Here is a 17,371-nt window from a genome sequence, read left to right as displayed (position 1 = left end):
AACTGACCCTTTAAATGAATGTATGATGTTTTTTCTCATTATATTCTAGCAGAGTTCCTGTTTGCATAGAGATTATAGGTTTATAGTTCTTAGTAAGGGACCCCTGCTCCCTGCCCCCATTTCCCCCCACGTCCCTCCTCACCCCTCACCCTTTTTACCCCAGAGAGAGAGAGAGAGAGAGAGAGAGAGAGAGAGAGAGAGAGAGAGAGAGAGAGAGAGACTGACTGACTCCCAGCGTTCATATCGGGAGCTTGAGAGAGGCTGAAGAGAAAGAGAGATTGTCACAGCGCCGATACTCCACGACTTGTTCACATGTAACCGCCAGTGGAGGAGAAGAAGTAGAAGAAAAAAAAGAATAATTACAGGGACTTACAAATGCCATTAATCCCGTGACCGGTGACCGGAATGGAAATATACGAACCGACAATAAGAAGTTGTTTGATCCGGGTGGTGGTGTGAGCGCTACGGGCTCCAAGAAGAAACTCATGGTAGGTTTTTATTTGGCACAGTGTTATTGTTTCACAGTCATAGGCATTGTCATAAGCAGTCTGTGCATTCATTTCCTCTTTTTATTTCAAGTTTTGTTTCAAAATCTGTGTCCTCTTAGTCAGTTCCGTGTCGTTGAAGTTCATGCCCTCGGTTTTTCAGGCTGCATGACTGTCTGTAAAGTGAGCGGGCGCAGCAGAAATGGAAAAGTTTTTTTTTTTTTTGGGTGATTTGACTCTCTCTATGTGTGTGTCTGTGTATATGTGTGTGTGTGTGTGTGTGTGTGCCCTGTATAAAACCGGAGACACCGCCAATATAACGGGCTCCTTTCAGCGGAGAGGCGCCCGCTGCCCGTAGAGAATGAATGGGTCACTATGTATTCTAATCTAACTCAAGAGTTCACTCAGTTTTCTTCAGTTTAAAGTGGTACAGAGCTGCAGGCGTAAAAACGCATGAGCGCTCGCCTGTCGTGGATGAATATTTGGGAGGTTATAATCAATTATTACTTTCGGAGGCAATCTAAACACGTCGCCATCACTTGTATAATGAAAGGTTTTTATTCCAAACTGCCCAGAGTCAGATATTTTGTCCACCCTCCTTTTTTTTTTTTTTTGGCGATTGTGCAGGAATATTTGGCTCTCATGCATGAAAGGCGTTGTGCAGGCTCTTCCACCGTGAGAGCCAAAACAAAAGGATTTCCCGCTGACCAATAGGAGCAGAGGATGCCTCAAGAGGGACGGAGTGGTCCTCTCTCCTCTTTGTCCTACCTGAGACACCATATAGACCACAGGCTGTAGCGAGGCAAAACATAAGACTGACTGGGAGTGTTGGCCAAGTGGATCACCATGCTCAAAAGCTTGATTTTTATGTGTGTGTGTGTGCCAGGTTTAGGTTAAATCCTGCCTGGTTTCACACACACACAGACATATAGATCATATTGAAATCATATTTGATGAAGAGTATATTCATGATCTGAGGAGCCATCAGAATACCTGGCCCGGATTAACATAATGTGGTGCTCTAGGGTGACCACACCTGAAGTGCCCCCATCTTCCCACTTTACACTAAAAAGTGAACACAACCCAAACACCTTACACCATGTAGACATGGCCTACAAATGCCACACATCATGCTAAATATCATTATTTCCATCATAAATGGCCTAAATGAGGACTACATGCGAAACCATTACGGAGTATGTCTCCGTATGTAAGGCGAGCCCAGTAACGACTGGGGCAAGCAACCATTTCAACGGCTGAATGATCACAGAGAACCCGGTGAGGTGATGTGAAGTATAAGGAAAAGCACATTGAGAGAATGTGCTGCAACACGTAGGAAACAGAAATGGTTGTTTTGTTGTTCTTTTGTTTTCAAAAACAGATATTAAAGGAATGAAAACAGAACAGTGATTTGATTTTCATTGCGAAATCCACAAACAAAAAGGCATTTTTTTTTGTTTTCTTGGTCAGAAACTGCAGTCGGTCTACAACATTTATAAAGGACTTGATTTTCCTTCTTGCCTCTGTAAAACAGAAAATAAAATAGTTATGAAGCGTAGCACTCAGGAATATGAAGGTGTAGCCTGCTTGTTCCACACAGGAGGATGGGTTAGTAAAATTGTCTTTGAACATATTTCCTATCGGCATTAAAGTGTAGATCTATTACTATTACTACTGAATTAAACAGCGGCTCTCTCTCCTCGCCACTCTCCATGCCTCCATGGTACTGATTGGCTGGTGGCCCCGGGCACTCGCCCAATGCGATATATGGATAATCCATCCCAGCTCACACCACAACATCCTTAACTGGCTCTTAAATTTATAAGTTTACAGATCAGGATTTTCTCACCAAGCTCAGCGGTAAATGCATCTCTAAGACATAAGCATATATGTGGTTTCATACGAGGACTGATTTGGTTTTGATTAATAGTTGAGATACGCCCTCAGGGGTGCATCACATCGCGTTAACCTCCTCTCTCTTACCCTCTTTATTTTCGAGTTGAGCAAGTTAATGTGTGAAGCAACACAAGGCTTTTAAATTACTGCACTTGAGCTTTCAATTAAGCCTATGGTAGCTGCTATCCAGCACATTAGCTGTATGGGTTTCAAACATAAAGTGAACTAAATCTGAGATAAAGCAGGTGAATGGGATGAAAATGCAGAAGTGGTGGACGCTCACCATAGAAGATTGACAGAAAATGAAGCGACATTTGAAATGTCTGAGTCATTTACAAAGCAAAAATGATTTGCTTGATAAAAGATTTGAAAGATTTGTGGCTTTTCTGATTTGTAAATTGCATATTTTTGTGTTTTTGAATGTTAATCGTACAAAGAAAGCAATTTTGGAGACGTCATCTTGGGCATTGTGATTGACATTTTCACTATTTTTCCACCTTCTACAGACTAAACGATGCATGGATTAATAAAAAAAACAACCTATAATGAAAATAATAATTGGTTGCAGCCCTAGGGAACGCTGACAGTTTTGAGACTCTTATTTAAAAATGATTCAAGCATAATGTTTACATACCATGGGTAGACATCTACAATGTGTGTGCGTGTGTGTGTGTATCATGTCAGAGTGTGCAGCTGTTTGCTTGTAAGTTGTCAGAGTCTGTGTGGGATGGAGGAACGTAGGTGTCGTAAATGTGGTGGGGATTCTCTTTCTCACTGCAATATATTATTATACAGTGAGTGGGATGGATGATTAGAATGATTTAAATGCCATGACTGGGTGTAGTGTGCGTGGCTTCTAGCAGGCACTCTGTTTTGTTAGAGCTCATTTCATCTCTCCCACCGCAGATTTCCGTGGAGTGACTGAAGCACTTTGATGAATTACTCTATCCGAGATAAGTCGAGCTGTAATATTTCTGGCTGATCGTTCCTGATTTAGATACAGCGTTAACTTCAGCCTTTGTAGTAGGTTGATGAAGTATTCATTTAAAAGAACTTAAAGTAAATAAACAATGAATCACACTCAGTGTCTGCTGCATGTTGTCATATCTGCATGTGAAGAGGCGCTTTGTGCTACACGCACACACACGCAAATAAAAGGCTATTCAAAAGAAGACAGAACTATGAATAAATCATATTTATGTTACAATTCTTCCATCAATTATGAAAAAAGCGAGATGTTAGGTTTGTTAGCCGGACTTTGATTACATGAAAATATGATCACAGCAGGAAGCGAACCTTTTAGGATGATTTTTTTTTTTTCCATCATTGGCTTTCATTAGAGATTCCAGTGATAATGCTCCTTTCAGTGCTAGACCAGCAGTAGACTCTTAATTATTGTGATGCACACAAAGAGGGAATGCCTTTGTTATTGAAATCTTTGTTGAAGATTTCTCAGGGGAAGGGAATTCAATTGAAATTGCCGAGAGAATGTCGGGGAATTCAATTTGAATGGCCTTTTTGGAGGCCACTTCATCATGAAAACCGGGGAGAATTTGGCAGCAAACATGCACAGAACTGTTGCCCTTTTCAAATTCATGGATTTAAGGTCATTAGACACTGACAGTGATAAAACGTTTCCTCATGTTTCAACAAGACTAGATCATTGCAAGTTCAAAAGAAAGCTGTTGTGGTTTTGTGTGTGTGTGTGTGGGTGTGTGGGTGTGCGTGTGCGGGAAGGAGGCATCTGGGAATGAGCTGGAATTACTTGACCGTCTTGTTCCCATGTTGTTTGAGGACTGTTTTGGGTAGTGGAGCGGCTTTTATTAGCTGAGACACTTGGGGTCCAAATGAAGACTTACATATGAATTGTTCTGCCATCCTGCATTTAATGTCACATAGATTTAACACGCTGGTGCTCTTGTTTATTCACACAGTTTTAATATTCAAAAAGGAGAACTTCTTTATTGCCTGCCATAAATCTAGATAAATGTTCATATTTTGAAAGTAGAGTCATATTTCGTCAAGCTCCTGGCTTTGTTGTGATTCATCAAAATTAACTAGAAATCAAAAGCAATAATAAACGTTTGTGCTGCTTGGTGTGACTTCTTATCGCTCCATATTCTTTTAATTTGTCTTTTCTGAGAACACATTCTTCCCTGGGACATTTTGCACCAGACAGGGAAATTGACAGTCCCACAACCTCAGTGTCTCATCCCAAAACCTCTGACCAGTCCTTAAAATATGTCTGCAATCCTTCATTTTCCCAGTGACTGACACATTCTGGCCCTGCTCTGATAACTCTGACATTTTTTTTTTTTTTTTTTTTACCTCCTCTTTGGGATACATCTCCTTTTTCAGCCTGAGAGCCTGAAGCTGCACTCTGTGTTTCTCAAATGAAGCATTTGACCTCTCTTTTAGGGGTCTTTTATTTCAGTCACTGCTGCAGGAAGCTTAGTGTCAAGTGTGCATCAGGGGCTGCTGTGTGCAGCTCGACAAGGCTCCTCTGGGGCACAGGGCACACAGACTGTCCATATGGACCCTCAACCCTGTATGTATGCAGGCAACGATAATATACAACAGGGTCAGCTGACTGTCTTTCAAAAATGATGTCCAAAAATGATGTGACTACACTTCATAATCCAACGAAAGCTTTCAGAGATCGGCCTTTTTAAATACTTCCCTTTAATGCACTCAAAACTTAAATTGTACTCGATGGCTATGAGGAATTTTATATCACTGCCTTGCTGTCAGTATTAAGACATGTTTTGAAAATTGACCTCACTGGGTCAGACAGTCTCTGTAGCCTTCACTGCTTAGAGATGATTGGTTGGTGCTGAAATGCTTAGTCAAAAAACTGACATAACATTTATTGCATATTCACAGATTTTGGATTTTTAATGGGGTAAAAGGAGAAGACGCCATTTTTAGTATATTTAAAATGTAACTGAACCTTTTGGAAAAACATGTCAAACTCAATTTATTATTCCACGCAGAGGATTTTAGTATGTCCTAACACGTCTGGATGGGACCTGTCATAGTTGATATTTTACCTCAGTGATGCAAATTTCGAACAAATTTGGGATTAATCAGATTATGTAGATTCATTTGACATAGAGTAAACCTCTGCTTTTGGGACCCTAGATCAGTTTCTGCCTGTTTGGTAATCCAGGCTTGTTCTTGATGGACATTTTTCCATTATTTTTTGACATTTTACAAATTAATGTTTAACATTTAATTGCAAAAATAAATGACAGGTTAATCAATACTGAAAATAATTGTTTGTTGCAGACCTAGTATTGGAGGTTTATTATTGATGGTTACTGAACTGACTGCACATCCTGAATCTACTCTAATGGATACATGCATCTGCCTCATCAGTATGCAGATAGCATTTTTGCATCAACATAAACAAACCGATTGTCAGATGCTGTTTTGTTCTGTACATCTATTTAAAAGTGACGTTCTAGTCTATTCAGCAGCCTATCAAAACATGTCAGCTCTTAAAGATTCCATCCTTAGCTTCACGCCTGTCACCAGTAACCCTTTGTTGCATAAATATTTCATAAGCAGACTGCTGTTTTTGTGAGCTTACATCCAAGTGACAGCAGGCTGCAGTTTTAGACTGAATGATCAGCGCTGGAAACAGGATCCGGCTGCACTCAAGTGTAGGAGCTGGACTTTGAAAATAATGGTGCATGCAGGGGCCCAGTGATGGATGGATCCCCCAATGAAGTTATGTTATGTATTCCTGATGAGAGCAGTGGATCACTGGACAGGATTTATGTGGATGTGGAAGAGCCACCACTCCAGAAGATGCTGTCTTTCTGATGCGGTGGTCCGAGGCCATTTGTCAGCATGATTGATGAGCTTCCAGTGATTAAGCTAACATGCTGACAGACATTAATCTGCCTTATCTCGTGAATGACTTGCATGGAAGTTTTTTCTCCAGTGTTATTGGCTCTAGTAAACAAAGGGACGGATGGTGCCATTTTACGCACTTCATTCTCTTTCCGGTTGTAGTCAATCTTGTCATTTCAGAGTCAGAATCAGAATCATTTTAACTACATGTTCTTACTGACATTACATGCAATGGATGAGATGTCTCAATTAAAAGTCTGCATTTAAATTCCAACCACACATGCATGTTTGTTTTCAGATGCAAAAATGTGAAATTCCCAACTTCCCATTGTCATATTTCACCTGTGATTTGCATCTCTATGAGAAATTTCATTTTAAAATGCAAAAAAAGTCCCTGCTGCTGCATTGTCATGTGAAAAAGTGGTCACACAAGGCAGAACACTCTTTCACACTGTATCTGCAAAACTAATTGTAATATATGATGTGAGAACTCAACACAAAAGCAATAGTTCACATATGAAAACCAACATGTTTAAAAAAAACACCTGTTATTTATAAGTCTGTGCGACACATTTCTGTAATAAGAGTATGAGACACTGTGTGTAATTGGGACACCATGCTGGAACTTTTGAGATGCTGACTAAGAAGATAAATCTGGTAACCCAGAGTTGCTGTGTGCCACTGCCAAGTTGGGGGTCATTGCTTGTATTAATGACGCATGGGAAACTAAACTGGCTTTTATTTCCCTCACCATCTGTACCCAGTTGTGCCATATAGATGGATCCTGGCGAATAAGAGCAGCCCCCCTTTTTCAGCTGGTAGGTTGATTTATGGGACTGTGGCAAGTGAGAATAGTATTATTTATACAGAGTTTGTGTTTTATGTAAACATCACTATTTACTAAACACATCATTAACTTGTCATCAGTAGCAGTACCATGTTTGCAGAATAACATATAGTTGAGGCTCATTCTTTTTGTAAAATTATGTTTTGGTCATTTTATGTCTTTTTAAGATAGCAAACAGTAGAGAAATGATAGGAAATGATGGGGAACGACATGCAACGTAGGTCCCCATGTGGATACCAACTGGGGATGTTGCAGATCATGGTTGGTGCCTTAACCCCTAGGCCACCAAGGCATCCAGTCGTTTTTGTTTTCTTTTACCAATTTTTCCAGAAAAATATCTGGGATCGTTTAAAGAGTTGATTCAGTCAAACTGAATTTAGCCTTGGATGCCAAGTGCACAGAGTTTGTTCTGTTTCCTTCTGCAACAGGGCATTGATAACCACTGTTATCATCAACAGTCAGTGTTGCTTTCTTCAACCATGAGCACAACTCTCCCAACCTTATCCAAATAGTTGTAACTAATATCATATGACCCTTACAAGCTATTTTGCCATCAGGACATTTAGATAAGTGAGGGACTGTGACTCCTGTATTGACGATTAGAGCTCAACAAATCTTCTGGTATATGGCATATGAGAAAAATGAGAAACTACAAATTAGCTGATGATTATGTATATGTTTAAAAAATAATTAAAATAGCTGAAATGATTAATGGATGAAAAGAAAATTCTGATATTTTCAATTCTGGTAATTTATTGTGTGGATTTTGTGAATATTTGATGTGATTCTTTGTCTTTTTCATAGCGAATTCAATGTCTTTGTGTTTTACATCGTGGGTCTGTGAAAACAAGCAATTTGACATCAAATGTGGGGTTTGGAAAATGACTTATGTCGACCAAACAAGTATCAATAGAGAATGGTTACGTTGCAAATGGCTTTTTTTCATCTAGATTTTTGTGTTTCTATTATTTTTTATCCAATCTTGTGTTGTGTTTTTACTTTCTAAATTGGCACAGATAAATTCACAGATGTTTCTTTTTTGTGAGATAAAAAATTGAAAATGAGTCCTATTTATAGTCAAATATGGTATTAAACTAAATGCTGACATGGCGATTTTTAAGGCTCTGGTTTTGTGTCATTTGAATAAATTCTGTTTTTGTGCACATGACTTTTAAAATCTATATTTACCCAGCCAGTGGGTTATGGATGCTTTCATGTGTTGCCATGGAATCCCTTAGGTTAGCAGAAAGACCCAGTATTAGTGGTTGTGTATCTGTCTTCCAGATGTCACTCTAATGGCCTCAACACAGACCTGTGGGGACCTCAACAATGTAGAGCCACAGGGAGAGATGTGTTCATTTTCCAATTACCTCGGGCTACTCCTTTTAAACGACCAACTGAAATCTTTCAATACCACAGCCATCTCTCACTGCACTGTGTGTGTGTGTATGTGTGTGTGTGTGTGTGTGTGTGTGTGTGTGTGTGTGTGTGTGTGTGTTTTTTTTTTTTTTTGAATGACCTACAAACCATTGAGATTGTCTCTGATAATTTCACACAGCTGGATGCTTTTCAGTCTCATCTCTGAGCCTTAGACAAGATCAATTTCTGTTTAGTCTGCCCTCCAAGTAATGTGACCGAAAGCGTGGTTAAGGTTGTGATTATAGGTGCAAGCATCTTTACAAGCTCAGACTGGTAAACAAAAAACTTGCATGCGCTTGCCACCTAGCTGCTTGTCTGTCTGGGTTCAAAGGTCAACATCTAGTTCCGTTTACCAGACAGCCTAGAAATGTCCAACATAAGTGTCAGACGCACCTGCAGGGCTGTTTGCATTTTTTAGACCTTTTGGCAGTGAGGAGACACACTCCGACCTGGCTCGGGTCACAAGGAATTTGTCAAAATGTTATTTTCATTCCTGCTGCTATCATTTTGTGGGATTATCCGTGCCAAGTTAATTTGGAACTGGAGTTCTATATCTGCACAGGCAACCGTTGCCAGTATGAACCTTGGCAAACCAGGAAAATTTTTTATACTTTGCAAGATGGATGTGCTGTTGTAGTTATAACATCTCTCCCCCTCCCCTCCATTTGTCAGGACGTGGCCAAGCAGGGTTTGATTTAACTTTTTTTTTTTTGATGCTACAGTCTACTACCAGAGCATACTGGACAGGACAGATGTATTATTGTGATTTATGCTAAACCTAACACTCAAATTTCAGTGCAAGTGATCCTTCTGCGATGGAGTTGAAACACACCGGCAACCTTAAAAATGAAGATACAAAGCAATTAACCCTCTATGTTAAAAGAAGACATCTTTATGCGCACCCTTAATTTAGAGAATTAACCTACCTGCCAGTCTGTTAAGCTTTGAGAATGTGTCCAAGCTTTCATTACTGTGGAGTCGCATGTGTTATGTAGCAGAAAGAAGATAAAGCGTATTATAAGTTGAATATCCACAGGCCAAGTTGATATTATGTATCCGCTGGGATGCCCTCCAGTAGCCTCCCTAAAACTGTTTGCATCCCGAGAGGCAGAGCAGTAAGCCAACCAACTCGGTAATAGCCTACGTTTTGTTAATTCACACGTTTTCTTGGCAGTCGTAGGCTAACACTCAATCCATGCACATATCCCTATCTGGCAGAGGGCTCAGCGTGGTTAGAGATGAAGCTTTGACTATTAACTAGGTGTGAAACGCTACCGCACAGGATTACTATACATCTCCTGGAGAACCTTAAGAAAGCGTTAAGAGATGAAACAGGAACCTGCTCTGAAAAACGTCACGGCCTGTGGTGCCTCACCTCATCCCAAGTCACAGATGGAAAAAAAAAAAATTCTCTTTAATAGCTTGGCAGACTTTTTTTTCCAGTTCACTGAGTGGAGATGGTGCCTTTCTGGGAGTCTTCAGCATCCAAGTTGTATCAGAAAAGCTGAATTTCTCCGATTGTGCCGAGCAACGCCTGGAACCATCGCACCAGCAGGATTTTAGAGATTGCGGTTTGTTTTTTGGGAGATGCTCAAGTTTTCCTCCAGCATTAGTCAGTCTGATCTGTAAGTCTGATCAGTAAGCAAGTTTATTTGAGGGGAGTAGGAAAAAAAAGCAGAAAAAAGTTTCTTTCAAGCCTCATTTGATTTAACAAATGAGCTCCTCTTATTTTTCCCACTTGGCTGTCCAGTCCTCAGTGACTTCAGCTGTCCTGGTTACCATCATCATCATCATCGTCATCATCATCATCATCATCATCCTCTGTCTGCTGAGCAACTACTGGAGCTTCTAAAGTACATGTACCTATTGAGAACAATGAATTACAAGCAATATGAAACATCCCCAGTGTCCCTTTCAGTCTGTAGTGATGAATAAAAGAGTTCTACATAGCAAATTACAGTTTCATCACACAACCATAGTGTTAATCTCAAGCATTACATGTAGTAATGACATGTAATTCAGGAATTTTGTATAATCATACTGTTGACTGCTAACAAGCTGTAAAGTGTTTGCTAATTAGACTTAAGTGTGATTGATTTCAAACAGTTAAATTATGATTTAATTGAGTTTCCCAAGCTGGAACCACTGAATAATAAGTCACCACTGAGTATTATTTCTGCGCTGTCAACGGGGGCGGAGCATTCTCAAAGGGGCCCTTCTGATAAAATCATTTTAAAATTCACAACTGTAAAATAGTTATGTGTCCTAACCTATCCTATCCGTTCCTATCCTATCCATAAAAACAAATTGTCACTTATTGAGCCAAGCAAGCCCACTGTATGTCTAAGAAAACATACAGTGAGGCCACTTTGTCAGAGAAGCTTATTCATTAGAACAAAAAAAGAAAAAAGGTTGCCAGTTGTGTTCAAACGTTTCAGCACCGAGGACAGCATGCAGCGCTCTATGTGCATTGACTGACGAACGGTTTAATCAATGCATGGTTCATGTCTTTCTTACTCGAGAATAACATAAACATAAAATAGACACAGCGGTCTACAACACTACTAAGGCCTATTCAAACATAAAATAGACACAGCGGTCTACAACACTGCAAGGCCTATTCAAATACAAAGTAGACAGTCTACAACACCACAGGCAGTGACACAACAGATTAATTTAAATTGTGATTTCTTCATGACCAAAATTTAAGTTAACAAAGACTAATTATGGATGTGTCACTCACCAGTTGTTGTCTCTGCTCAGCCTGCAGTAGTTTAGTGCAGCCAATTAGTGTATTCCACCATCCTCCATAGAGCAAAATAATTAATAGGTTAACAAACTTTGTGCCTATCATGGAACTGTTTCTTAAAACTCTATCCTCCTTTCCTTCATGGAGGCAAACCTGCCAACCACTTTGTCTTTGTCATTGTTTATGCCCTGCTCAACACACAGGAAAGTGAGGTTGGATAGTCTGGCCTCATCCATGCATGAACATAAATAGCTCTCAATGAGCCTCAGACAGCTCGTTGTTAGCCGCTGTCAGGCTAGTAGCACTAGCAGGAACATTAGCTTGATTCTCCGTTCCATCATCATCACGGTTGTGTTGAAAGAACGAGCAAAACAATGCTCACAATTTGTGATGATGCATAAGTACAGACGAGTGACAAGTTAAAGGAAAAATCTGAATAAATGAGTGGAGAAACATAAAGAATGCAGATGCTTCCACACAAGCGCACTGCATTGTACAATGGAACAATTAACATCCAGTCCTGCTCTGTGGCATGTATAAAAATATTGAGCTGGCCCAGTTGATTCTGATTGTGTATCCAGATGGGGAGAGGACAAGATCTAAGTGACTTTGAAAGAGGGTTCACTGTTGGGGCATGGATGGTGGAAGCTTCAGTCACAAAGACTGCTCAACTGGCTAATGTTTCAATAGGAACAGTGACTAATGTGACATCTGCATTTAGATCTATGGGAAAGACATCATGAAACACTTATGAGAGATTTTGGACCAACGTTTTACACAGCGCTCTACACCACCATCATCAAAACACCAAATGAGGGAACATCTTTTGGAAAATGGTGTTCATCCCTCTAGTAGAGTTCCATACTTGTAGAATCAATGCCAAGGTGCATTGAAGATGTTCTGGTGGCACCTTACTAAGACACTTTATGTTGGTTTGTCCTTTAGTTTGTCACCTGTTTGTAGATATAATTTAGTTTTCAGGGGGTCACAAGCTGAAAAGTTTGGCCCAAAATGTTTTACAGCACTCAACACTGATTTATCATCCAAATGGTGTCCAATAAATGACTTGCAGTTTAGTTTTTCCCAGGATCAGTTCTACATGTTTGTTGCATTTTATATGCTACTCAAGCTTTAATACTCACTGTTAGTGCCTTCTGTTAGGAGCACAGATTTGCAGCACTTTGACCTATATTTCAAATTTCTCGACTTTATTGGCTCTCGTGATTATCCCGTTGAGTCTTAAGCAAAATACATAATGTATTTATATATTGCACAGATGTGCCATAAAGGCACTTTTTAGTATTGGTTTACCAACTGTACTGTGATTCCAGAGCACAGAACAACAGAGCACAGATGTGTTGCACAGATGGCAATGGGCAAAAACACGTGTATGGAAAAGTACCGTAAATCTAACAACTACAATATTGAGTTAAATGTTAGAAAACAGTCTTGAAAGTTCTACCCACAACATTTTTGCTTCATTTTTTTTTTTCAAGTGTTACTTTGTGTTCCTCTAACCTCACTAACCGGGTTTCCCCAAATTTTCTGTGAGCTGATTTGGACCACATCCATTCATGCTGCACTGTGGGTTCAGAGACATTCCACTGGAAACAGTAAACATTCCCATTGGATTAATTACCAACTTCTTTTCCCCAGGTCTGTCTGCTTCTTGAAGAAAATGGAAGATTAACAGTAGATTGAACTTTGGTCCATATGTAGGCCGCCAGCCTGTCAGGTCTCATAAAGAGAGTGAGGAGGCAAGCAGGAGCAGGTGTTGGGAGAATGTTAAACAAATGAAAAGGTGGTTGTCTGAAGGAAAAGGTCAGATTAGGTAAAGGGCCATTGCTTCACTGTTGTCTCCAGTATTGCTTGTGTTTCTCTCTTAATTTAATCTGTATAAAAGTATCGATATATACGCTCAAGATTGACTCTTTCGCTTTCTAGTTGGACTGCTTGTGGGATGCCTCATTTTTTAGGAAAACAGATCTGTTGCTGACTTGCTAATGGTGCTCTATATAAATGTTAGAGGCTGCAGTTGCCACCCACATTATTGGCAATTTAAAACACAAGAGATGGACCTTAAGCGGATGAGAAACCGATTGGCACGTATTTTACAAATCCCAAAAACCTCCAATACTCCTACGCAGCACTGAGCATCCGTGAATCGAAGTGATATTTCAAGACTTCACATTCACTTTACTTACAATAAGTTTCCTCTGTCAGCATTCTGTTGCCGTCTCTACTATGCTTGTTTTTTGGGCTTCTTTTATTTCCACCTACATCTCCAGTCTGTCAGTGAGACCGTTTCATATTTCACAAACAAAGAATATGAATCAGCATCAAGAGACGACAACATCTGACCACTGACACGGAACACTAGAAAGAAATAAAAGATAAAATGGAAGAAGTGAATTAAAGTGACTGGAAGATCACTGTTAGAAAGATCTTCTAAAAAGCAGCAGGGAAATTGTGGAAATATACATGAGGATGTCCCCAGAATTATTTGAATTCATCAGGGTATACATTTTCTGAAGTTATATAATAAGTTACAGGCACATCACATCTAAGTTCACCCTAATAAATTATTCATGGGAAGCTGCTGTGCGAACACAGCACTATTTTGCATATGCCCCTCAAACTTGAAGCTCTTTTTCATTCACACAAGAAATCCTTGATTGTTTATTGTGTTGAAGATGCGGCTCTCCAAATTAAATTACCATCATTTATTCGTATTTGATGTAAAATAGGCTCCCATTCAAGAAAAGACACATTTGGTGTGTTGGAATTCAGATTACCTGTCATCTTTCCTGCTATCTCCCAATTATCATATTCAGTCCCAATTTAGCCTCATTGTATGTGTTCTAAGTAGAGACCAGAGCACCCCATGCCCTTCACAACATATCCGTTACCACTATCAATAATTAAAATGGCAGCCATTGTTTTTCTGCACTTTTTAATGACACCGTCATAAGCGTTTATCCACCTCGGAAGGAGTCCTGGCTGTGGGAGGCTGTCTGTGAAATTAAAATAATGAATAAAAGATAAGACGGAGGAAAGTGCTGAACTGGGACTTCGTTTGAGATCCCAGCTGAGCTGCTGTTATGAATCCAGGGCAGAGGCCACGTTTCTCGTCACCCTTCACTACAGTGAAAGTATCTGAGGGCTGTGTTGATAATTTGACCCAGCGGCTCCTCGGCCAGGTCACGGTCAGGTCCCCCTGGTCTCCTAAGGGGGGGGGGTGCGCCGCCGCTGGCTTCCTGGAGATTAGATTCTGATCTTTGGTCAACAGTTTGTGTGATTTGGAGGAATGTGATGGATGACTTCTCCCTTGATAATATGACGAATGAATCCACTCTGAACCAAAGTGAATACTGATCTTCTCTTTCTTGCTTGTGTCATACGGTTGTGATTTACATGACTGGATTGGGCGGCAGGAGTAGGAAGTGACTTTCAGAGGGCTTTGGGGTACATTGTATAGATGTAGCACCGCTGCAATCCCATTGCCAGATGTGTCTCTTGTACTCCCAAGCTATTGTAAGGATTAATTTCATGCTTCAGTAGCCCACTTCAGTTTTCGCTTCATTTACTCCCACCAATGATGCTTTTTCAAATTGATTTATTTAAATAGATATACCATAGTTAAAACTCATAATTTACATTTTAATTTAAAAAAACAGAGTCTAGCAGCTTGTATTTTGATTAAATTGTGTAAAAAAAATCAATAATACAAAAATCTAGGTGAAAATACCATTTGCAGCACCGGGGGCGTAAAAAAAATATAGCTTAATACACTACCAAGCCAGCTGTCAGTTTTTGGCTGAGAATGTGAATTGAGCTGCTGATTGTAAGGCCCTGATATACTCCAAAAAACTGCCACGGGCAAGTAGCGGACACGGACAGCCTGTCTATGCAGTTCTATAGTACATTACATACAAATTGCTCACTGAATGAGCAAGTGGTTGTTCATAAAAATGAAATGCTAACAGCAGCACTTAAATATAATGTCTTTCTTTGGAGAGGAGATGAAAAGAAAGAAAGGACACATGAGTTGGTTGAGTAGAAGGCTATTCAGTAATTTACCCTAGGATAATATTTTCTGTCTGTACCTGTTGATGTTAGGCTAATGTTGACTGAGCCAATGCCGATACACTCTTACTAATGTGTTTGTTGTGACTGAAGTTGCAAATAACACATTATCTATTGATTGTGCCATAATAATGTACCATTTATCTGTCAGTCCTGTTCTTCAATATATTTATATATCCATAATTGAAGAACTCAACATGTGAAGTTCAGTAAAGTTATGGGTTAAACAATACAGAAAGTAAGACAGCTTTTTCTTACGAATATTTAGTACTATTCTGAGAGAACTGAGCCATTTAGCCAATGACCAACCTAATTATTACCCGGATTTTGTATTGGTTACTGTAGTCCCTAAATGTATGTAGAAATGCAGGAGATGGGAATACTGGAGGACCCCCAGACCACCTGTTTTAATGTGCCCTCCACTTCTCAAACCAAACTTATGACCCCGTGCAGCACTAACTCACAGGAGTTTGACTGTGCTTATGTACTCAGAGAGACTATGGTGCATTGTGCTGCTCATTTGCATCATCTCCCCAGTTTTCTCTTTGCAGTTTGCTCTTTTGCTTTCGCTTGTGCTTGTGATCAATATCTTCTTGCAGCGAGAAACATAACTTTTGGGTGTGTAAGTTAAATGTCCTTTAAAATAGATTAAGGGTGTTTTCCACTGAAAATATTTTAAACAGATGAGACTTATCCACAGTGTTTGGATAGAGATTGTGTTCCTTTAAGATGCCCCCTTGCAAATTAAAATAGCCCTGATACTGGAGGAGGGAGTGTCAGTGTCATCAGCAGCTATTCATCACCGGCCCTCTTCAACCAATCACAAGGTTGCTTCAGTGTCACATGTCAGGCTGAGGCTCATGGCTGTACCACCCTTGCGGTGGCCCCCTACTGAACTTTAATTATTGTGAGTGGCCTGGTGGAAAAACATTTTTCTCCAGCTGACACGGCGATGACACCCCCCCCCCCCCCCCCCCCCCCCACTCCCTCCATCCCCCTTTTGTTCCTCTTTCTGACAGTACTTCCTGTGTTATTGGTGGACTTCAACCAAAATCCACTTCCAGTCCCTTGAGAATGTTAAGAGTGAAGATGAGCAGAAGTGAACGTACAGTAAATGCATGTTTACAGCCCTTCAGCCAGTATTGCCTTTTACAGTCAGCTCATCAGTTGTTTATGAAGAAAAAGCCATGAAGAGAAACTGGCTGAGTCTGGCAGCTCTGACACTCTGCTTACACTGAACTGAGTCATTATCTGTTCACTCTATTTTTCAGTTTTTCAAATTTTTATTTTTTTGCTTATTTGCTTTGGCGCATCCCTAAGTGGTCCTAAAGGGGAAATGGTTTGATAATGCTTTGTGGACGGGCTTGTTGTGAAATGACATACTGTTTCTTCAGTATGACAGCGGATGGTTGAAATCAGTGTGTGGGAGTAGGTCGAGGATACTCCTGGGCAGCTGCACACAAGGACTCTGTGAACAGAATGTGCTGTTCTGTTCTCAAGGTCTCCCAAGTCTGTTTGTCACAGGGTTTCCAATCCACTCCATCAAACTATCCCCATGTTTTATATTCCTCCACACCTTGAATGAAGCAAGCGTACCAAGCTTGCTTTCTTTCTTTGTCTCTTTTTTTATGGATCTGTGGTTGTGAGGGAAAGCTGGTAGCAGATTGTTGTTTATGCTGTGCACATTCAACTTGTGTTTTTTCACTCTAAGTTTCACTCTAAGAGTCCAAGTTTCTTTCTCTATAGGGAGGCTGCAACACTGAAGGAATGTGTATCAGCTTACACACCTGAATCAGAGATAATCACTTGTTTACACTGCGTTCTCTTGTTTATGAGTCAGTAATACATAACCTGCTCTGCGCCTCATAATGGTCATGGTGTTTGTAATGCATACTGTGTTTTTAAAGAGAAAATCTACTGTATTATGTATCTACTGTATGTAATATATTTATTCTCTTTGTCTTATGACATCTTTATTTGCTCGTTCATCATCCAGACTTCTCTGATGTAACTCATAATTCATCGTATCTT

The 17,371-nt window shown here is 40.1% G+C and overlaps 1 protein-coding gene across 1 annotated transcript in view; it reads left to right on the top strand.

Annotated features, from left to right (window-relative positions):
• The first annotated feature begins 236 nt into the window (after positions 1-236).
• LOC122971341 (carbohydrate sulfotransferase 15-like) overlaps positions 237-17,371 on the top strand; it is a 36,383-nt gene continuing 19,248 nt past the window's right edge. Inside the window, exon 1 of the mRNA XM_044337942.1 lies at positions 237-488. The gene's annotated coding sequence lies outside the window, so the exon portion shown is untranslated. The remainder of the gene's footprint in view (positions 489-17,371) is intronic.

Source organism: Thunnus albacares, chromosome 20, assembly GCF_914725855.1.
Source record: "Thunnus albacares chromosome 20, fThuAlb1.1, whole genome shotgun sequence".
In the NCBI taxonomy this organism is placed as follows: domain Eukaryota; kingdom Metazoa; phylum Chordata; class Actinopteri; order Scombriformes; family Scombridae; genus Thunnus; species Thunnus albacares.
The sequence above is the reverse complement of the archived record's forward strand: the minus strand, read 5'-3'. Positions and strand labels throughout refer to the sequence as shown.